At 40.9% G+C, this 23,486-nt stretch overlaps 1 protein-coding gene across 1 annotated transcript in view; it reads left to right on the top strand.

Moving 5' to 3' along the window:
- The window catches only part of USP12 (ubiquitin specific peptidase 12), an 80,207-nt gene that overhangs the window by 4,250 nt on the left and 52,471 nt on the right, over window positions 1-23,486 (top strand). The window lies entirely within an intron of this gene.

The raw sequence follows: 23,486 nt of genomic DNA, 5'->3' as shown, positions 1-23,486 counted from the left end.
TAATATTTTAGTAGTAAAAAAGTTTTCTATGATGGGAACATTCAAAGTGAGTTGCCATTGGTTTACTAATTTTGCTGTTTTTAATGTTAATTTAGGAGAGATGAAAACTTCAAAAATAGGGAGTCTTCTGTCCTATAAATGGTTGGATAAGGAATGTTTGAACATGTGTGTGAGGACCTTGGCAGAGAGATCGTTTAGAATAAGTTTTATTTAAGCCGGCTGATCATTCGAATTTGGCTAAAATACATATTGGACATTAAAAATTGCACATTCTCATTATAGAAAATTTGGAAAGTATTCTATAAAAAAGAGTTTGGAAACTCTTAAGGCAGCAGGAAAGAAAATAACTTACTTTACCTCCCAGAGCTTGTCTTGTCTATTTTTTATTTATTTTTATCTTTTTTTTTAAAATTTATTTTTAATTTATTTATTTTTGGCTGCGTCGGGTCTTTGTTGCTGCGCGGGCTTTCTCTAGTTGCGGTGCGCTGGCTTCTTGTTGCAGAGCCCAGGCTCTAGGCGCACGGGCTTCAGTAGTTGTGGCATGCGGGCTCAGTAGTTGTGGCTCATGGGCTGTAGAGCACATGCTCAGTAGTTGTGGCGCACGGGCTTAGTTGCTCCGCGGCATGTGGGATCTTCCCAGACCAGGACTTGAACCTGTGTCCCCCGCATTGGCAGGCAGATTCTTAACCACTGCGCCACCAGGGAAGTCCGTCTTGTCTTTTTAAAAAAACTATGCCCTAGGTAAAATTTCACATTTCAGTTTTCCACGTGCATTATTGGCACTTACCACAAATAAAGGTAAGACCATTGGAATTTGAAACTTTGCATATGCTTAAGAAGTATGGTTTTAAATACCGTATTCAGTTAGGTGAAACAGGTATAAAGACTCTAGTCTCACATCATTTGGCTTTGCTTTACCTCTTGGTGGTTTTCTCCTTCCACCTCCAGCTAATCTTTTTATAATAGATCTCTGAGTAGGTTAATTATTTACTGTCCCACGACCCATGTGGCCAGTTCAGCCAGGCTTGATGGCAACACACCTAGTTTTCTTCCTTGGTTCTGGGCTTCTGATAGGCCCCCAGAGACTGAGTCCACTTCCATTTTCTCACAAGTTCTTTCTTCCTGCCTATAAAGTCAGATTTATTGAAGCTCTCCTGAACCTTTTACTGTCTCAGGAAAGATTATTTAAGCATTTGTTTAGTTAGCATTAATTCCTTTCCAGAAACCTTCATTTTTTAGATTTAAATAATCTGATTTTGTTTTGAATTCTCTTTCAGTAGCTCAATTCCAGAAACTTAATATAGTATTTTGTAATGTATCCTACTGCATGATATATTAAAAAGAGAAGTTGGACCAGAAGGAAATTTCTAGTCCAGATTTTGACATTTAGATCTGTGCATATGGGAAAGTCTCCTAAAACTTTGTGAGTTGGTTTTTCTCATCTGTAAAATAAAGGGGTTGGACTAGACATGTAAATATTCCTTCTGTGTTTGTTTTCTTCTAGATAGAAAACTCAGTATTCTCTGATCCTTTGAGAGTTTATAAATGATTGTTGATACCATCATTTTGGGAATGCTAATCATGTTTAATTAATTTTCTTTTACCTGTTTGACCCCCTTCACCCATTTCTCTCCCCCCCCCCCCCCACCTCCACCACCTCTGGCAAACAACAGTCTGTTCTTTGTTCTATGAGCCTTTTTTTATTTTTAAAGATTCCACATATAAGTGAGATAATATGGTATTTGTCTTTGACTTACTTCACTTAGCATAATACCCATGATATTCATCCATGTCGTCGAACATGGTAAGACTTTCAGTCCATTTTTTTATGGCTGAGTAATATTCCGTTGTATATATGTACCACATCTTCTTTATCCATTCATCCATTGATAGACATTAGGTTGTTTACGTATCTTGGCTGTTGTAAATAACGCTGCATTGAACATAAGCATGCATTTATCTTTTTGAGTTGGTATTTTTGTTTTATTTGATAAATATCCAGAAGAGGAGTTGCTGGATCATATAGTAGTTTTATTTTTAATTTTTTGAGGGACCTCCATATTGTTTTCCATAGTTGCTGCACCGACTTACATTCCCACCAACAGTGCACAGTGGTTCCCTTTTCTCCACATCCTCACCAACACTTGTTATTTCTTGCCTTTTTGACACATTCTGACAAGTATGAGGTGATATCTCATTGTGGTTTTGATTTGTATTTCCATGATGGTTAACGATGTACAGCATCTTTTCAGGTTACTGTTGGCCACGTGTATGTTTTCTTTCGAAAAATGTCTATTCAGATCTTCCGTGCATTTTTTGATTGCATTGGTTTTTTTTGCTGTTGAGTTGTCTGAGTTCTTTTATGTATTTTGGATATTAGTCCCTTATCAGATACATGGTTCGCAATAGTTTCTCCCATTCAGTAGGTTGCATCTGATCATGTTTTAGATAATATAAGGAGCGTGGAATTAGATATAGTTAAATATGAATTATACTTAGTTTCCTAGTTTGTTTTTTTTTTTTCTTGTTTGTTTGTTTGTGTTTTTGGCCACACCGCTCGGCTTGTGGGATCTTAGTTCACTGACCCGGGATTGAACCTTCACTCCCTGCAGTGGAAGCGTGGAGTCTTAACCGCTGGACCGCCAGGGAGGTCCCCCTGTTTGTTTTTTTTTTTTTTTAAATGTTATAGAATTTATGGAAAATTACGGTCCAAAGTAAATATATTTCTTCCTTCAGAAGTATTTACTGGAGGTTAGTGATATCACCATTTTATTCATTAACAGGCTAATCCACGCTGTTTACTTATTTTTGACGTTTTTTTCTTTTCCCATGCCATTTTAAAAAAAGATTTGAGTGACTGCCCTGGTTGTGCAGTGGTTAAGAATCCACCTGCCAACGCAGGGGACACTGGTTCGATCGCTGGTCCGGGAAGATCCCACATGCCGTGGAGCAACTAAACCCGTGTGCCACAACTACTGAGCCTGCGCTCTAGAGCCTGTGAGCCACAACTGCTGAAGCCCGCGAGCCACAACTCCTGAAGCCCGCGCGCCTAGAGCCCGTGCTCCGCAACAAGTGAAGCCACTACAATGAGAAGCCCGAGCACCGCAATGAAGAGTAGCCCCCACTCGCAGCAACTAGAGAAAGCCCGCGCGCAGCAACGAAGACCCAACGCAGCCAAAAATAATAAATATAATTAAATTAAATTTAAAAAAAAAGACTTGAATTTTTGCCCTTTCTGATATTCCGCGTTTATTTTTGTGGGTGTGAGTGTGACCTTGAACAAGTTACTTCGCTGTGCCACGGTTTTCTTATCTGTAAAATGGGGGTGAAATAATGTCCACTTCATAGGGTTATAGAATGGTACCTGGCCCAGGGTTAGTCATCTGTAGTGTTTGTAGTTATTATTATTACCTTTGTAAAGTGATTTGCTCCCCTCCATGAGGTAAGGACTCATTGGCACTACTAATGCTACTAACCAAAATTGAAATTTTTAAAGTAAAATGCAGTTATTTTAGTTCATTTTCATCATAAGAAAAATTAGTTTATTAGTAGTATATGCCTCTGAGAAAGCAGACATTTACTTTGAAGTTAAGTGAGCTAGATTATAATATTGCAAACTAAGAATGTAGATTATCTTTTTACCCTGTTTTGAATATTTTGTAGACAGATTTTATTCCTTTCGTCTGGGAATAAAAATGTTCTAATTTGTAACATTCTCAAATATGTTCTAGAAGCTTAGATAAGTTGGGAATACTACTTTCAGAAGAAAAGTCTTATTTTTTCTACTAAAAAAAAAAGCATACCAACTTTTTGTCATTGTTAGAATGAAGCGTGTGTTTTGAAGTTAGCTTCAGGCCTTATTTCCTTTTAGATTTTCCTGTTCTTTCCTGAGGCCATATTGTTGCACTTGATTCACTCATGCCTCTGCCCCCACTGGAATGATATCTCTTTTTGGCCTGCGGTGCAGTTACCCAACCTGCTTTTAGAAGAGGATTATTTAAATATCTGTAAAATAAGGTGTCGGTAGAAAAGGGTAAATGCTAGATGTTTTGAGGCGTTAGTGGGTTGCTGAATTTAAAAATTTAATCAGAGACCCAGTATTGTTGAAAATACCTATATATAAGACTTCATCATTTAAAACCTTGTGCATAGAATTTGTATTAGAAAGGGAGAGACAGTTTATATATGTAAGTCATTTTGGAAGAAAAACTATGAAGTCTTTACTTTCACAAAAGTACTCAGTCAAGAATTTTGTGATACTGTAGTGTGAAGTACGTGATATTTAATATAGAACATGATTGCGTGAGGTGCTGTGTATCTTCACTCTCCTGTGTGTTCACTGGCTTATCCTTTGCTGCCGCTGCTTCAAAAGAAAGATCATTAGCTTTTCCTAAGAGTTGTGTGGTGTGTCTGCAGAATGTCTAAGCTTGCTTAGAATCTCCATCTGTAGTCGTCCATGCGTCTAAAGCTGCATGCCAATAAAAATTTATTTCCAACTTAAAACAAGAAGTGGATGTTCTTCCAGTGATAATGGACAGATGTTCTTATTGAAATGCTTCATAGGTGCAGGAACCAACCAGCATATCCTACTTGTGAATAGTGGTGTACTTTAATGGAGTTAGAATATTATTGCCTTTGATTTTATTTTAGTGCTTTTTATTTCAGTGACCTAAGTAAGCCTTCTGCCTGATGGTGAGTAAGTATATAAGTGCTTTTCATGGAAGGAGGGGTGGATTTATTATTTTTAAGCTAATAGCGACGTGTTCTCTCTCTTTTTTTTTTTTTTGTAAAGAGTGCCTTTCTTCATGAGTACTTTCAGGAAGTATTCATGGAGGCTTGCATTCTGTCAGGGTGTATGCGGGTCCTGAGAATACAGAGATGACCATGATAAGCTCTGGTCCTGCAGAGCTTCCCATTCAGTGTGTCCCAAATGGGTTATGGTCGTGCAGAGAACACCCAACTTCTGGTGGGTTTTCCCTGTGAAAGTCCAGCCTTCGCCCGATGACCACACTTGAAAATCTGCATCATTGTCTTCTTGTTTGAAGACATTTATAGATGGCCCTTTTCAACTGAAAAGATATAAGTGGACTCTTCCACCTTTTTTGTCTCTCTGTTTGTGGTTTGTTCTGTTACTTTAGTCCTTTCAAGGTGGCGTGGCTGCCTTGCCCTTCCTTTCTCGTGTCCTGCCGTCTCTCTCTCTTGGTTGCAGTGTTTCACCCCAGATGTCACCATCTTTCCTTTTTACTTCTGGGACCGCACTGTGGTTGTTATAGCACCTCAGTGTGTTCTGTTAATGATGACCAGGGTCATCTCAGCAAACTTGGTGAAGTGGGAGGTGCCTTCTGTAGTTTTCAGCTTCCCGGGGAACGTGCGTGGAGATCTGGCACCCGGTGGGTCTTAGCGGTGCTGGTGCTGAGTACTTCGCAAACTTAGAGATGATAAATCCAGGCTGGATCATTAACAAGAATTAGGACATTTGGGTCCACGTTTGGTTGACATAAAGCTGATGAGCCCTCTCTAAATGTGACGTGGTGCTGTGACAGGAAGAAGGCTGGGCTGAATAGGCGTGGCCCGTTTGAGAAATGAAATTTCATGATAGAATATTTGAAAAAACCTTCAGAATTGTATTCCTGGTAGACATGGAGTGGTTGATAAATATTATTATTTTTTTAAAGCTGTCAATTATATATTTTTATTGAATTTAAATGCTAGAAAAAAGTATTCAAAAGTATTTATCTCTCCATCTATTTATTTGTAATACCGCAGAACTCCTCTTTAAATGCTTTCCTATAGGAAATGTTTATTAATAGACCTATTTTTATCTTATTTTCCTTCTGTCTTTTTTACAAGCAACCTATTCTGAACTATAATGACGTGGCCACTTTTAGAAATGGGGTGGTATATATGCCTTTGAGGTTGAATGAATTGTTTTGAACTATCAAAATGAGGATTTTAAAAGTGAAATAAACCACTCAGGTTTAGCTGTATGCATTGTTAAAGAATATTATGACCTTTGGTTTCCTTGGAAACAGTAGTTTCTTTTAATTCTTCATTTTTAAAAAGTCAAAAAAATTTATTATTTTAAAAAGGACAAAATTGTGTGAAGTAAAAAAACCTATCTCCTGCAAAGAGAAGGAGGGGCAGCCCTTTCCAAGAGTTAATTATTTGTTAGAGTCTGTGTGTGTGTGTTTGTGTGGCTGGACATTACCTGAGCATATATAAACATACAGTATTGTGTGTGCCATCACCCCCCCCCCCCAATAAGGTTTGCAGCTTGTTCTTTTCACTTAAGGTATTGAATATAATTGACATTTTTCTTTGTCATTATATTGCTTCATTCTAGGTCAAAACTGTGCTCCTTATAATTCTCCATCATCTTCAGTGTCGATCATATTAGGTTGGATTATATAATACTGATTGCATATTTTCATTTTCTTTAACATCAATTGTGTTAGTTTCCTAGGGCTGCCAAAACCAAGAACCCCAAACTGTGGTTTAAAATAACAGAGTTTTACTGTCTCACAGCTCTGGAGGCCAGAGTCCAAAATCGGCAGGGGCTGGGGGTGGGCAGAGCTGGTGCCTTCGGAGGCTGTGGGGAGACTGCTCTCTGCCTTTCTCCTGTAGCTTCGGGGGGTTTCCAGGCAGTCTTTGGTTTGTGGATGCGTCACTCCAGTCTTTGCCTTCATCTTCACTTGATGTCCTCCACTTTGTCTCTGTTCCTTCACGTCGTCTTCCCTCGGTCCATGTCTGTTTCTGTGTCCACATTTCCCCTTTTTATACGGACGTCAGTCATATTGGATTAGGGCTCACCCTGATGACCTTTAACTTGATTACCCTCGTAATGACCCTATTTCCAAATAAGGTTCATATTCTGAGGTACTGGGGGTTAGGACTTTCAGATGTTTTTATTGGGGGATACGATTTATCCCAATGCAACAATGGAGCAGTCAGGTTCATTTTTACAAATCAGTATCGATGATGTTCATTAAGTAGGTTATGTACTAGACACTCAAGTTGCATTTAAGTTTCAGGCTTTGTCCTCAAGGGACTTGCGGTCCTTTATATATATATATTTTTTCATATATATGAAAAAATCAATAATGAAAGTAAAATGCTACATTAGAAAACACTTAATGCAAAAGAAAGCAATAAAGGGGAAATAGAGGGGAAAAAAGACAGGAGTCAGGGAGAAAATCTATAAAATTAGAAATTTTACCATATACATCTTAGCTTGTCAGAATCACCTTTAGATTTATACTAGCTTAATTCCAGTGATATATAGGAATGTTATTCCTATATAGATCCATTCCCTTTCTCCCCTTTCAGGGCTTTATTTTTATATATATTACATCTGTTAATGTTATAAACGTAGCAATACGTTGTCATAATTAGTACTTTACCATCTATTTGCTAAGCCTATTAACAGCTTTCCTCCAACCCGCCCCTTTGTGCTGTTACTGGTATATGTATGACGTATATTACATTTATCTATATTATAGTCCCAGTGATACTTTATATATTGTACATACATACTATTTTATACAATTGCTTTTTAAATCAGTTAAGACAAGAAAAAAAAATGTGTTTATGGTGTCCTCTGTAGTTGAAACAGTTACTGTCACGGGTCCTCTTTTTTTGTTCATGTGGACTACAGTTATTATCTGAGGTCATGTGCTTTCATCCTGAACAAACTCCTTTAGTATTTCTTGTAAGTCATGTCTGCTAGCAAAAAATTGTCAGGGTTGTTTTGTTTTGTTTGGTTTGGTCTGGGAAAATCTATGTTTCACATTTAGTCTGAAAGCTTTGCCAGATTTAGTATTCTTGGTTGATAGTTTTTTTATTTGAGCACTTTGAATGTTACCCCACTGCCTTCTTGCTGCCTTGTTTCTGTTGAGAAGTCAGCTGTCAGTATTATTGGCGTCCCTTCTAAGCAACTCATCCTTTTTCTCTTGATGCGTTCAAGTTTTTCTCCTTGTCTTTGACTTTCAGCATTTTCACTATCATGTGCCTGTTTGTGGGTCTCTTTGTGTTTATAACCTATATATTCTTTTTTAAAAAAGTAAATTTATTTATTTATATTTATTTTTGGCTGAGTTGGATCTTTGTTGCTTCATGCGGGCTTTCTCTAGTTGCAGTGAGCGGGGGCTACTCTTTGTTGTGGTGCGCGGGCTTCTCATTGCGGTGGCTTCTCTTGTTGTGGAGCACGGGCTCTACATGCATGGGCTTCAGTAGTTGTGGCTCGTGGGCTCAGGAGTTGTGGCTCGCAGGCTCTAGAGCGCAGGCTCAGTAGTTGTGGCGCACGGGCTTAGTTGCTCTGCGGCATATGGGATCTTCCCGGACCAGGGCTCGAACCCGTGTCCCCTGCATTGGCAGGCGGATTCTTAACCACTGCACCACCAGGGAAGCCCTGACCTATGTATTCTTAAATTCTGGTTTATGTTAAATGCCTGTACCTTTCAGTTGGGAGTTTGTTTTTTTTGGGGGGGCGGGGGGGTAACATTTCAGTTATAGTATAATATATCAACTTTGTAGGTCAGAATGATTAGATTAATTCAGAATCGTTATGTCTCAACCAGGAATATATTACTATAGTTAAATATTACATTCTCGCAGAAGACATTCATAAGAAAATTGGACACTAAAATGAAATGATAGTATGAATTCCTTTCATGAGTTGTATATTGTTGTGCCTGTAGATTAGCGTCACTGTATATTTATTCTACAGATAAAATTGTTTAGTGTTCTTTGGAAAAGCAGTGGTTATGAGGGTGTCCCACTGCATGTTTATCGGATGGTGTATTAGATTTCTAGGGCTTCTGTAACAAGAGCTGCAAACTGGGTGGCATAGAACAAGGGAAATTGATTGCCTTACAGTTCTGGAGGCCAGAAGTCCAAATCCAAGGTGTTGGCAGTGTTATGCCCCCTCTGAAGGTGCTAGAGAAAGATCTGTTCCAGGCCTCTCCTAGCCTCTGATAGCCTCACTTGGAAGTATTGAGCCTCAGATGTTCCTTGGTTTGTCGATGGCCACTTTCACCTGTGTCCCTTCACATCTTCCCTCTGCGTGTGTCTATGTCTAAATTTCCCCTTTTTATAAGGACACGAGTCATTAGATTAGGGCTCACCTTAATGACCTCATTCTAACTTGATTACTTCTGTAAAGACCCAGTTTCTAAGTAAGGTCACAATCCAAGCTACTGGGAGTTAAGACTTCCATATATCTTTTTTTGGGGCGAGGGATACAGTTCAATTCATAACAGATGGCTTAAAGGAGTATTGCCATCTTAAGTTCTTTCAGAAATAAGATAGGGACTCAAGGAACTAGTTTTTTAAGGGGAGTAGCAATTAGTTAGTTTGGGTATCTTTTAAACTAACTAGTTTAAATATGTCTAACCTCACTTAATGAGCCAGGATTGGAGCTCTATAGTGGTGGAATTTATACTTAATTTTGCATTAAACTAATAATGGCTGACCTTTTCTGGAAGTGGATGTATCAGTAGTTAGCTGACTGCTTGATTTTTTTTTTCCTCTTTGTGACTGCTCAACCCGTCACCTTCTAACCCAGCCCCCCACACCCAAGTCTTTCACAGCTGTGGAATATTTTCTTTTGGTTACATGGATACTTAATAAGAAATTTACTGTTTTACTGATTGTAAAAAGGATAAATGTGTGTGATGGACAGCACTGTGTAAAGAAACTAAAAGTCACCTATACCCCATTAATCAATTACTAGTATTTGATAACATGTTTTTGTATGTTCTCTTGGTCTTTTCCATGCGTGGCAAACATGATTTTTAAAACACAATTTGTGGGTAATTGAGTTAATTATTAATGCTTGTGCTCTCAAATCAGACATTTTAATATATTTGCTCTAATATCTTTCTCTTGTGTGATGTCTTGGAAACCAAGATATACTTATTTTTGTTGTTTCTCATTTTCTCTACTGATAAAAGAAGTTTGGTGTAACAGATTTAGAGAGTTTTGGAGTTAAAAAAGGACCTTATGACAACTAGCCCTTTATAGTGACAAGTAAGTAGTGCAGGGGAACTAAATCTGAGATCCCGATACTTCACAGTGATGAGCAGATTCTAAATGAACTCCTTCAACATGGTGGTTTAGATTGAAGTTATGTGGGAACTAGTTTATGTTATTATTAATTTGTCCTTCCTTCTGAGAAGCTACCAAACTGGAATAGCAAGCATTGGAAGAAAGTGGTTATGCAGGAAGTCTTCGACTAACAGACTGATTTCCAAAGGTCTTTTTTTTTTTCAAAGGTCTTTTTTAAAGTCAGTTGATTGGCGCTCATTATTGATTCTCCCATAGAAACAGTGTATAAATTCAGCTCCTTAGCCAAATGGACAAGGTGTGTTTCAGCCCTGATCAGTTACTCTGGCTCAGCAGCGTCATGGCACATGGTTCATGCAGAAGGGCTGCCGTTGCCACGTGGAAAAGTGGGGCTCAGAATTTCATGTCTTTCGCCACCTGTCATTCTTCAAGAAGGAGACTCACTGAGAAATGTCTTACTCTTATATGGTTACTTGAGCACCTGACGTTTGGGGAGGGTAGTGTGATGAAGGGTAGGAGTTCTGTGTCTGACACAGACCCGCGTTCAAGTTCCCCCTCTGCCATTTATTAGTGACAACTTTGGGCATGTTACCGTAAACCCTTGAGTTTATTTTACATATAAAATGGGCCAAAAATAATATGTGTAACAATTGGGTAGTGCTTACTGTGTGCTTGACATTATTCTAAGCCCTTTACATAGATTAATTCATTTAGTTTTCACAGTAGTCCTGTGAGGTTGGAACTGGGTGTTATCTTTTACCGATAAGAAAACTGAGGCACAGATAGCTTAAGGAGTTTTCCCAGTGTCGTACAGAGCTGGGATTCAAATCCCTGGAAGTCTGGAGCCAGAGTCTTTGTTTATAATTGCCATACTCAACTGCTTGCCCAAAAATACTGCTCTGAGGTTACTAGGAGGAGTAAATAAGATACTATGTCAGGGGTCTGGTTCAGTAAATGTTAGGTCCCTTCTTCAGCTCCTTAGGTGTCTGCAAGCAACCCTGTATTTTCATGGCTCACTGTGTACTCAATCACAAATTATGAATTCCCTGTATCAGCAAAATAAGTTTTAATAACATACTAGTACTTCTCTTGATTTGTCTACACATTACCTTCTTACTGCAGGTGGAAATCCCCAGTCAAAATTTAGGTAGTTTCAGGGACTTCCCTGGTGACGCATTGGTCAAGAATCCGCCTGCCAATGCAGGGGACGTGGGTTCGAGCCCTGGTCCGCGAAGATCCCACATGCTGCGGAGCAACTAAGCCTGTGCGCCACAACTACTGAGCCTGCGCTCTAGAGCCCACGAGCCACAACTACTGAGCCTGCGTGCCACAGCTACTGAGCCCTGTGCTCTAGAGCCCGCGAGCCACAGCTACTGAAGCCCGCGCACCTAGAGCCTGTGCTCCTCAACAAGAGAAGCCACCACAATGAGAAGCCCAAGCACCACAACGAAGGACAGGCCCTGCTCACCGCAACTATAGAGAAAGCCCACGTGCAGCAACAAAGACCCAATGCAGCCAAAAATAAATAAATAAAATAAATAAATTTATTGAAAAAAAATGTAGGCAGTTTTGGGGTGAGTGGAAAGGGGGAGGGACAGGCACGGGGACGGGTCTGTCTAGCACAGTGGTGGAGTCACTGGGTGTCCGGGATCATCAGTGCCTGGAAACCCTGACGCGCCAGCACTTCCCGCCTGAATTATACTTACCTCTTTCTTAATTTAGGTCCTAGTGAAAAAAATTAACCTTTAGATTAAACGTTACACACATATTCGATGAAGGAAATCATATTTTTAAATAGTTCACATTAATATTTTCAAATCAGATTAACATTAGAGTTTTACCCCTTAACTTCTTTGAATCTTCTTCCTTTTTAATTGGAATGCTTACAGAAGGCTTTAGTGGAATTCTTGTGTAGTGTTTTGAAATTATGTAGTAATCTGTAGTTTTAGTATGTTGTTTTGGCTGAATACTCACTGTCAGCTGACATGGAAATAATTGTGAAATCTTCCAATCTCTTGTTAGAGCAAATGAACATTTTGCAATTAAAAATTTTTAATTTCAAGTTAAGATCTTTTAAAATGAATTTGTTATAGCTAGATATTGCTTCATTTACATATGAAGAAAGAGTAGCATTAGTCAAATTTCCAGTCTTTTAAGGATTCAAAGTGCTAATTTCGGTTTTGTTATCTATAAAATTAGGATAATATCTAAAAGGGTTGTTTTGAAGATAAAATAGATTATATATATAAAGTACCTAGTATAGTCCTTGGCCCATTATAGATAATAAATGGTACCTCTTATTATTATTATAATATTATTATTGTAGCTTATATTGCCTATGGGGACATAATAAGCCTTAAAAATTACTTGTTTGATTAATATACCTTGTTGATGTAGATCAAGATTTCATAATCTAAAACTTTTGACTTTCTATATGTTTTCATAACTGTACTGATTAGCTTAACATATAAGTATAAACCTCAGTGAATTTTCGGATTAAATACACCTATGCACCAGCTCCAATTTTTTTTTTTTTTTTTTTTTTTTTTTTTTCTATTTTTGGCTGTGTTGGGTCTTCGTTTCTGTGCGAGGGCTTTCTCTAGTTGCGGCGAGCGGGGGCCACTCCTCATTGCGGTGTGCGGGCCTCTCACTATCGCGGCCTCTCTTGTTGCGGAGCACAGGCTCCAGACGCGCAGGCTCAGTAGTTGTGGCTCACGGGCCTAGTTGCTCCGCGGCATGTGGGATCTTCCCAGGCCAGGGCTCGAACCCGTGTCCCCTGCATTGGCAGGCAGATTCTCAACCACTGCGCCACCAGGGAAGCCCCACCAGCTCCAATATTAAGAAACAACATTATCAGCACTTCTGATGCCACCGTCATGTTCCCTCCCAGTCACTACCCACCATCTTCCCACCATCTTCTCTTTCATGGGACAGTGCAGGAATTTTTCTATTTTTTCTCTATTAGGCCCTACCAAAAACATACTGTATGTATTAAAAGAACTAGTCTGTTTTTGAGATTAGAATTATGTTAGATGAGAAACTTTAAAAGGGCTTTGTAAATAGCTTTTTACGTTGCATATTGTGATTTTTAATGAAAGTACACTAGTAATATGTTTTGCAAGTAGGAAGTGAGCTTTTAATTTGTATTTTACCTTATTATAGGGTAATTAGTAGAACCTTTTTGAGGGACAATAATACTAGAATATCTTTTTCGCTGTCACTTGTACATTGATGGTGAACAACAAAGGCAGAACTTCAGTTTCCTTTTCTGTAGGGATAAGTAAACTTTTATACTCCGTCCTTAGCATAGTACCTAGTACACATTAGCCATATAAGAAATTGTTTTTAAATTAAATATCTGAATCAGTATAGGCAAGTACTTGTGTATGACTTTACCCGCATTTATTTATATCCTACCATGTAAAATAATTTAAGGTGGGCCTTGCATGTATAGAATTGCTGTGGGAAAACTCTGTCTTTCTAAGGGAGTTTCAGACATTAAATTTATCTAAGAACGACTGTTTTAGAAACAGTTTTATACATGTGTGTAGCATAAGCTGTAGGAAATTTATCACAGCTGTAGGAATATAGGGTATATCAGCATTATAGAAACTAATCATACTCCATTCAGATGTAAACTAAGGCAAGCTCTATTAAGTGTGTCTGCATCTTAAATATTATATTTTGATCTGTATGCTGAACTTCTTTGCCAAAGAAATCATCAATCTGGGAAAAGTCCAGCAAAATGTTAACAGTAATAGTTAGAGATGTGTAGTGTATTCAGTAGGAGCAAACTGAAAAGAATAAGGTGATTGTGCTTGGAAAGATAATGATTAACATATAGAATGTGAATACAAGGCTGCGGGATCATTTATTGTCTCACCTGGGGCCCTTTGGAAGTGAAAGGTGTGCCGTGACACCTGGCACACTGTCTCAGGCAGGGCGGGGCATCATTGTCCTATCGCAGAGTCAACATGGATGTCTCTGCCGTATCCTAGAGTTCTAGAATCATTATTTCTTTAAACTCAAGAGATGGAATGATAGCACAACTGAAGGGGCAAACACTATACAAAATGTGGCAAATGTAGAGCTTTGGAACTGAAAGTAATCACAAATTTAGCAGCTTAAACCGACAGACGTTTATCATAACAGATCCACTGCCAGCTGAGGCTCTGATGAGAACCGAGCTCTGGCCAGCACACTGACTGCAGCCTTGCAGAGGGCCAGGCTGAGTGAGGGCCCTGGCTTTTGGCTGGCTCTTAGCGCTGAGAGATTGCCTACGGTTCCTGGCCACGTGCCCTCTCCTCCATGGAACCTGTCCTCCGTGTAATCCTCTCCTCCATGCGGCCCCCTCTGCCATGGCCCTCTCTGCCACGGGATGGGCTGCCTCACAGCACTGCAGCTTGCTTCTTCGAAGCCAGTTACTGAGTCAGAGAGCAAGCCTGGGAGCAGTGCAGAGTCTTCTACAACCTCAGAATTGTCGTCCCATGACTTTGTCATATTCTATTGGTTAGAAGCAAGTCACGGGCCCTGCCCACATTTGAGGAGAGCGCTTTAATTCTGTCCACCACAATGACGCGTTCACAGTCAGTGAGAAGTCTCAGTCTGACTGAGGTTTAATTCTTGCTTTGTGTGGTAAACATCTTACTTGTGATTATATTATGTGGAGGGGCTGCCTCTTTCTGAACTAATCAGTTACCTGTATCACTTATTTGGCAGTTAATCGTGTTTTGTGTTTTGTTTTAACCAAGCGTAGTCTCTTTTTATTATGGAAAAACAGACATCTATAAGGTAGTTGCATAGTATCGTGTGCCGCCGTGCACCCGTCCACTGGCTACGGCCCAGAGCATCCCTTGACCAGCCTGTGTCTTCTTCCGTCCCACCTACTGTAAACCTCCCGGATTATTTTGAGGCAAATCCCAGGTATCGCTTTATTATTGAAATACCGTGTGACTTAACGTTTTATGTGCTGGATCCTGGTCCTCCCCTTCTGTACTGTATGTTCCCTGCGGATATGGACTGTCTAGTCCTAGTGGTGCTTTGTCCTAGTGCTTTGTCCTAGTGGTGCCCAGTGGGTAGGCAGCTACACACACGTGCACAAAGTCATTTCCGAATCCCCCGGCGGTGGGGCCTCACCTGCTCTTTGCAGGTGCTTTTCACATGGACCTGTGTCGGGGAGACAGTCCCCTGATAACATAGCTCCGCAGTAACCCGGGCCTCTGGTGGGAAGAATTATAGACGGAGTTCTGCCTGACTTCTAGACGGAAGGAACCCTGTGAACACAAAGCTCGTGCATTCCGGGTGGGGCGTCTCACCCAGCTTGACAGCGAAGGAAGCATGTTTCCTTCGCCCCCCCTCCCTAGCTTGCTCCTGGCTGCGCATGCTGATATATGGTTGTATCCTACGTAGAAAACAGCAGATATCTTAGGATTTGTATATTTCATAGACCTCGATATTTAAGTGTTTGAATATGTAAATGTTTAGGGATGCGGCTGATATAGTAAAGGGTTATCTATATTTAATTTATAAGTTTTGTTACACATAGAGATTTGAGATAAAAAAATAAATTGTGACTGTTTTCATTCATTTTATAATGTAATTTTATTCATCTTTGGATTGTTCGTAGGCATCTTTAGCAGCAGCGTTTTGTTCTTGACACTTTTGTGACATCCAGCGCAGTTGGTCAGAGCGCGTCATCTCTACTTTCGTTTAAGTGCATCTATCCCTACGTGCAGCACTGCTAAATTTGTCTTGAAGCATTGGTGGATGCTGTGGCTTGGGATGGCATATCTATTCATGTAATATTGACCGCTGGTTTTTGCTTGCTCGTTTGCCAGTATCGCCATATAATGTATCACTGATTGCTGACCTAGTCTACCCTTTATAAAAGTGATTTGAAAGGCGCCTTTGTTATAACATCCATCACATACTATAATGAGATCGTATCTCTAGCATAATTAATACATGTGTTCAAATTTCTTACTTCTTCTCTAAAGGAATTAGAATTATCATTTATTGGGGTTGTTTCAGACTTCCTCGGATAACCCTTTGTTGTTCAAAATGAAGTAATTGTGAGAGTATTTTTTGGTAATAGGAGAGACTCTAGGGGACCGGGATGGAAAGAAGCTCCCTCTTCTCTGAGGGTGCCCCGTGTATTTGGGCAGGTGATGTGTACATTCTCACCCTGGACTCACTGAACTCTTACTTTTCCCTCCTCTCGGACTGAATAGGGGAGACCTTTTTTTCCCCTTTTCCTGTGCCAGTTTCAGAATATAACAGAAGATGAGTCTAGATGGCAAGCCAAATGTGATAAAGAAATTTTAGAAATTGAATTGCTTTTGGTCAAAGCACTTCCCTGGACTTTGCCTCCAAGTTCTGTCCCATGGGTCTTTAGCAACCTTATAAAGAGAGCTTCTTTAGTCCTTTTTGTTTGAGTGTGGTGACACATTTCAGTTATATGTAAGACTAATAAGATTATTTTTTTAATAAATTAGAACAAATTTGAATATTTTTCTGAAGTAGATAATTGATCTATAAATTTCTTTTACGTTTCTATATGTAATATTTAAGAGAACATTGTTGGAAATTACTGCTGGGAACAGTGGTCTGAATGAAACAGCCTTTGGTGTGGGCTGCGAGTTTCTGCTGAGATTGATTTAGCGCCACAGGGGCTCTTTCCATTACTGTAGGTGTTTATTAGTAAAGTTTTTTATATGATTTAGACAATATTTATATTCTGTGGAGAGTAGACTACTTGAAGTAATATTATACTTGTTAAAATAAAAACTCTTGTTTTATAAGAGATCTGTCGTAAGGGACCCTGAGGCCAGTCTGTGCACATCCAGCTCTTCAGCAGTGTCTGTGGGAGTAACAGAAAGGTGTGTCTGCGTGCGTGTGCTGAGTGACTGCTTGTGCTTAGTTTATTAAACTACAATAGAGTTAGAGGGTCAATGGTGCTACCGGTGGACCAGCTCTTTTTGAGGAATTCCTAGAGGATTGAAAACTAGTGACAGGAAAGAAAAGAACCACTAAACAACAGTTGACTGTGGTCCTCCCAAGAGAGCCCTTGTGGAAGCTTGAATTTGGAGCCTGCAGTTCACGGTTGGCGTGTGGCTGTGATGCCATCACCATGGTAATCGCTGGAAGAGCTGGCTCAGGGGAGCCTTCTCTCTTCCTGTTCACACGGAGTAGCTGGCACGTGGGGTCAGGCCAGCGACGTGGTCTTTGCAGAGAGCGGGTGACCTTCTATCTGGGGGCGGATAGGCCGCTAGGGCTCAGGAGCGGAGCGATCAGGGACGGGCGTGCGGCGGGCCGGCGTCCCTGCAGACGTGGGGCCGGGATGCAGCCATCCGCAGCCACGCCCCCTGGTACCCGGCCTCCCTACTCCTCCAAGCACCCGCTTCCTTGGAACTGGGAACCAGAGCTTTCAGGACAAATGCGGAGGAGTCCCAGCCAGAGATACCGATGCTGGTCATCTATCATTCATGAGTCAGAACAGCTAAGCAAGGATTTCCAGAAACTTAAGGAAAAGCGGGAGCTTGAAAGAGAACAAGAAACTTGGTTCTCCTTTAAGTGGCAGTAGTTTAATGACCAAGGGCCACATTTCTGTTCCTTCGCTTTTTTCTTTTTGGCTTTCCTGTACTGCCTTTTGTTGCAGTGATGATGTTTTCTTTGTTTTCTGGCAGTGACCTATAAAGTTTTTCGCATGCGTAACTAAGCTTTTCTTACGTCCAAGTTGTTCAGCACCTTTCTCCCCGTCTGCTTCCAGTCAAGCTCCTGAGCGGCGTTAGCTGCCCTCTGGGCTGCTGTCCATGGAGCTCTTGGGTTTTGAGTAAAGGGTGGCAGATCTAGTAATCACTACAGAAGCAAATGTAAGTGTTATGGTCCCTGTGTAGGTAAACAAGTGATGGGGGTGTGGAGGAAGGAGAGAGGTAGAGGGAGAGGCAACTGGTTTCGTAGCGGGAGTTTAGTCCTTTATGAAATTGGTTAATCTAGCTAGAGATTTAAATGTAGAATTACTAGATTCCCTAAAGCAGTATTGTATCTAATGATTTGTAATAAAAATTAGGAGGTGACGTGGGGAAGGAGAGTTGGAGTGTGTGTGCGCCAGTTTTTCATTTGCAGGGCGGATTTAAAGCTGTTGACGAGATAGCGGTTATTTACAGGTGTGATAATAACCACAACAAGAGCTGAAACCAAGCTGTTCACAGCCGGTGTCTCTGGGGAAAGGACCTGAAGGGTGGGAGTGGCAATTAACACTTAGGATTTACTCTCTACCCTCCACAGTTTGCGTTGTTCTCAGTGTGTGAACCTGCAGTGTTTATTAAATAAAAGTGTTACACGAGGCATACAAAAGGGATCTGATGCTCGTTCTAGTATTTATTACAACTGTCCAGAGGGAGCTAACTTCAGACTTTTGGATAGATTAAAGAGCTGTGTATTTTCCTTCTACCTACACAAGTAGCTTCCAAAACAAAGTACAAGTAAAGTACTTCACTGTCTTCTACTGGAATTTTCCATTGTGTTGATCAGTTTGGTAAAACGATCACTTAGGAGAATTTTGAGTGACTGATGCTTCTAATTCCTTTACGAAGTGAAGTTTCACTCTCGTTGTTTGATTTCCACACCTGTGAGCTCGGCAGAGTAGGTGTTTCCTTGTATTAAAAGGTGAGGAGACCAAGCCGGGTACAGCGACTCGTCCATGACTCATGAAGTGGTGCCGAGCTTGGGCTCAGACGCTGTCCCCGATTCCGGGCCCCTGCTGGTCCCGCTGCCTCCGCACGGGAAGTTTATAATGTCGCCAAACTCAGGTTCCCACACTGATTTCTCCCTGCATTCTGAAAATTGTATTCTAGTTGTATTTAAAATACGTAAATCTGTGTTTATTTTAAAAGATGAATTTTACTGCAATTTTTAAGAAGTGCCACCCATGAACACTGGGTGTCATTGAGCCTCTTGCTGTTTCAGCAGCTGGACGACACTTACTCTCTACCCTGCTGAACGGATCTTTTCTCAGACATAGGTGCCTCCTAGAATTTTCCTGATGTCTTTGTTTTGCGCTGTTGTAGCTTGCTGAATCAAAGCAGTGCAATGTAGATGCTGTTTGCTTCAAGGATAACTTATCTTTTTGGGCTTGTGACACTAAACAAGCAACACTTGGCCTTATCCGATCCCCGCAGTTATGTTTTTCACCCAAGAAATTTTGGATTTCAACAAGTGACTTGCTCTCCAGGAAAACGATGGTGGGAAAGGAAGCGTATTTATTAACTCTTGTTTTGGGATCCCAGTGTAGCATCCTTGACCCTTGATCACCTGGTCTTTTTCTTTTTTTCTTAAAATTGTGGTCAAATATATATATCATACAATTGGCCATTTTAATTTTACGTGTAGATTTCAGTAACATAATTACATTCAGCATATTGTGCAACCATCACCACTATCTAATTCCAAAATGTTTGGAAGCTCTGTAGCCATTCAGTAAAACTCCCCATTCCTCCCTGCCTGCAGACTTCACTGCCCTCTAGTCTGCTTTCTTTTTTTTTTTTAGTCTGCTTTCTGTCTTCTGTGAATTTGTCTGTTGTAGGTATTTCATGTACGTGGAATCATACACTGTTTGTCCTCTTATGTCTGGCTTATTTCACTTAGCATAATGTTTTCAAAGTTCATGCATGTTGTAGCATGAATCAGTACTTCATTTCTTTATATGGCTGAATAATATTCCATTATATTATTCCACATTTTGTTTATTCCTCTCTTGATGGACATTTGGAGTTGTTTCTACCTTTTGGCGATAATGACTAATGCTGCTGTGAACATTGACATACAAGTGTCTGACTTCCTGTTTTCAGATCATTTGGATATATACCTAGGATTGAAATTGTTGCGCCATATGGTAATGCCATATTTAATTTTTGGAGGAACCACCAAATTTCTTCACATCCTCACCAGTGCTTGTTATTTTCCATTTTTTTCCCCCTGGATTCTGGCCATCCTGTTGGGTGCGAAGTGGTACCTTGTGATTTTGGTTTGCATTTCTCTAATGAGTAGTGATACTGAGCATCTTTAAACGTACTTATTTGCCATTTGTATATCATCTTTGGAGAAATGTCAATTGAAGTCATTTGCTCATTTTTTTTTTTAAACCCAGATTTATAGAATTGCCATTACATGATGCTATCTTTTTTTTTTTATTTTAAATTTTATTGTATTTAATTATTTTTGTCTGTGTTGGGTCTTCGTTTCTGTGCGAGGGCTTTCTCCAGTTGCGGCAAGCGGGGGCCACTCTTCATCGCGGTGCGCGGGCCTTACACTATCGCGGCCTCTCTCGTTGCGGGGCACAGGCTCCAGACGCGCAGGCTCGGTAATTGTGGCTCACGGGCCCAGTTGCTCTGTGGCATGTGGGATCTTCCCAGACCAGGGCTCGAACCCGTGTCCCCTACATTAGCAGGCAGATTCTCAACCACTGCGCCACCAGGGAAGCCCCCATTTGCCCATTTTTTTAATTGGGTTTTTTTTTTTTGTTCTTGAGTTGTTGGAGTTCTTGACTCTGGATATTTATCCCACTTGGTCAATAATCCTTTTAATATGTTGCTGAATTTGGTTTGTTGGTGCTTTGTTGAGGTTTTGCGTCTACTCGTAAGGAATATTGCCTGTAGTTTACAGAGTCTTAGTCTGGCTTCAGAGTCAGGGTAATGCTGGTTTCATAAAACGAGTTAGAAAGTGTTTTCTCCTCAATTTATCAGAAGAGTTTTACAACCCCTGGTTGTAAGTGTTCTGAAATAGTTGATGCTGAGGATTTTTCAGCTGAATGGTGTTGGTGGAGGGACTGACCCCTGGAACTTCCTGCTCTGTCCTTTCTGTGACGTCATTCCACTATGAGTGATGTTTTGGACAGGACTCCACGTGGTGCCAGCTGCAGTCAGTTCCTTTCTATGTTTGACAAAACTGTTTAAGTTTGATGATAATTTTAGTTTTTATTACAGTTAGCCCCTAGAATCTGGAGTATGAACTCTGTTGTTATAGTAACAGCATAAGTCAGTCAATAATTTACATAGTTTTGATTTCACTTCAACTTAATAATACCTTTTAACTATATGGTGATTTTCCTCTCAGGAATCTGAGGGACTTTACAAATAATTCACTTTACTGTAACATAGGATTTGGGGAAAATAGAGGTGCTCATGTTTTCATAAGTGGAAAAGCATTGCCCCATGTTTTCTGACTGAGCACCAGCACACAGGTCAGTCATCCAAGTCAGGTGTCTGGGGGTTGGCCTGGCGCCAGTCCAGGGCCCCTTGTTTTTTATAGAGCTGAAACATTCGGTAACACAGAATGTAAAAACTGTCAAGAATGTGGTAGGAAAGGGTTAAAATGGTGAAACATTTCTTGTAAATTTTTTTGGCCATGCAGGTGAATCTCTGCATTGAAAGGTATGCAGAGATGATGTGGAAACCAAATCTTGCCCCCTTTTTTGGTCGTAGGTATGGCGCCAGTGATGGAGTTCAGATATAGCTGTGTTTTAAATGTTTTAACCGTCCATGAAGGTATTTTGTGAATTATTTGGCGTTGGTAGAAGGGTAGGATTTGTAAAATTCATTGTGCCCATTCAAATCATTAAGTATGTTTGGTCATGTTGGAGAATTTTCTTTCTGATGTTATTGTTAAGCTAAATGTGAAGGAGTTACAGAGTAATTCTTGCTAAAGAGGGCCAGTGTCACTGCTGTTACTTTGACAGAGTTGAATTAACGAGATTTTTTCAGTAATTCTTCGTCTCGTGATCACATACAGGTCAAAGCATGGGTTTTTTGGTTGTGGCACCAGGTCAGTGCCAACACTTTTCCATTCCTTGACTGACTTCAAAGATTTGAAATGAATCTATGTCTTCTTTTATTCTCTTCATATAAATATTCTCTATAAGTAACACACATTTAGCCATGAATTATATAACCAGACTTTTCGTTGTTGGAGATATTAGGTCAGATAATTTGAAGGTTGTAGCTTTTAGCTCACGTCTGATAGGAACATTGAATTTTAGTGGATATTTGAATTTTTAGAGGTTAAAATTATATGCCTATTGTTTTTGGTTTGGTCGTTAGTCATCGATTTACGGTAGTGATGCAGATGTGTAATTTGTTGCTTAGCTTCTTTTTTTTTACGTGGCATGTCTGTACATGTATCACTTTTAGGTGAAAAGGATTACGTAAGTGCCGACTTCTGAGTAACTTTAAATTTTCAGTCTTTGGCCAGTGATTAATCATAGAACTGAGTTTTCCCGAAGAGCTTAGATGAGGAATTTTACACGTGTAATATGTGCTCCTGTGGTGGCAGTTGAAGGAGAAAGTAAGCTCCTTTAATTTCTTTTGGGAAGAATCCTGGGGGCGGGGTGTGGTCAGGCGGGTAGGAGGGAGGGTGAGACATACACACTGTGTGCACACCTACCGTTGGACATTGAACTTGTACCGTTTCCCCTTCTTTGAGGAGCTCACGGAGACGGCTTCCGGAGGACCTGCCTCGGGCCCTGCCTCGTGCACTGGCCTTGGGCTCTGACCTCCCCGCGCGGCTGAGTGTGGCTGGCAGCACAGCCTGTCTCGCCAGGGTGGCTCTGCCCCGTGTGGCCGCTGCTTCTCAAAAGCACTCGCAGCCCCTGTGATCTGCTGCAACAGGGCAGCGCCGTCTTAGGTCCGGGCCAGTCCGGGGGTCCTTTGTCCTTTCTGTGGAGCCCGTTTTAGCCCTGATGGCAGAGCTACAAGCGGAGAAGACCACTGTGGTGGGCCTAAGATTCTTAGAATGACTGTCCTGAGTGTGGGACCCCCAGAGCCTTCCTCAGTCACTGTGGGAATTTCAGGTCTTCGAGGGGTCCAGCCCAATGTGGGAGTAGGAAGGGGCAGAGGGACTGCGTGTTCAGTGCCTTCTGTGCCAGGCTTCGCTCTAAACGCCTTCAGTCCATTTGGTGGAAACAGGCCACGGTGGGGCTGTTGTTTGTCCTGTTTGGGAGATGGGGAAAGTGGGGTTCGGGGTGAAATAGCTTGCCCTAAATTCACACCTTCAATGTGACTCTATATTGCTGCTAGCTGTTTTAGAATTGAAGCATTTTAGGTTTTCAGTAGGTGCCGCACATCTGGTCTCTGTCACCTTGCTGGTGAGGAAAGTGAGCAGTGATTTGCAGAAGGTGACGCCGCTTAGTTGTTCATGCGTTAGAACCAGGCCAGGAAGGCGGGCCTCCTGGTTTGTGGGCCTCGCTCAGTGCCACACAGCCTGAGCTGGAGGGGGACGTGCCCTCACGTGCATCAGGGCACGTGCAAAGCGCTGATGAAAATACCTCTGAAGGAAAATCGAGGCTTGGCTCTTTTCGTTCCATCTGTTTGTGAAGCCTTCCCCAGATTCTCCAGCGCTCAGCGTCTTTCCTGTCCTGACACCCTGTAGTG

The sequence above is a fragment of the Eschrichtius robustus genome, chromosome 18, assembly GCF_028021215.1.
Source record: "Eschrichtius robustus isolate mEscRob2 chromosome 18, mEscRob2.pri, whole genome shotgun sequence".
Lineage (NCBI taxonomy): Eukaryota > Metazoa > Chordata > Mammalia > Artiodactyla > Eschrichtiidae > Eschrichtius > Eschrichtius robustus.
This window is presented reverse-complemented; position numbering and strand designations above follow the sequence as displayed.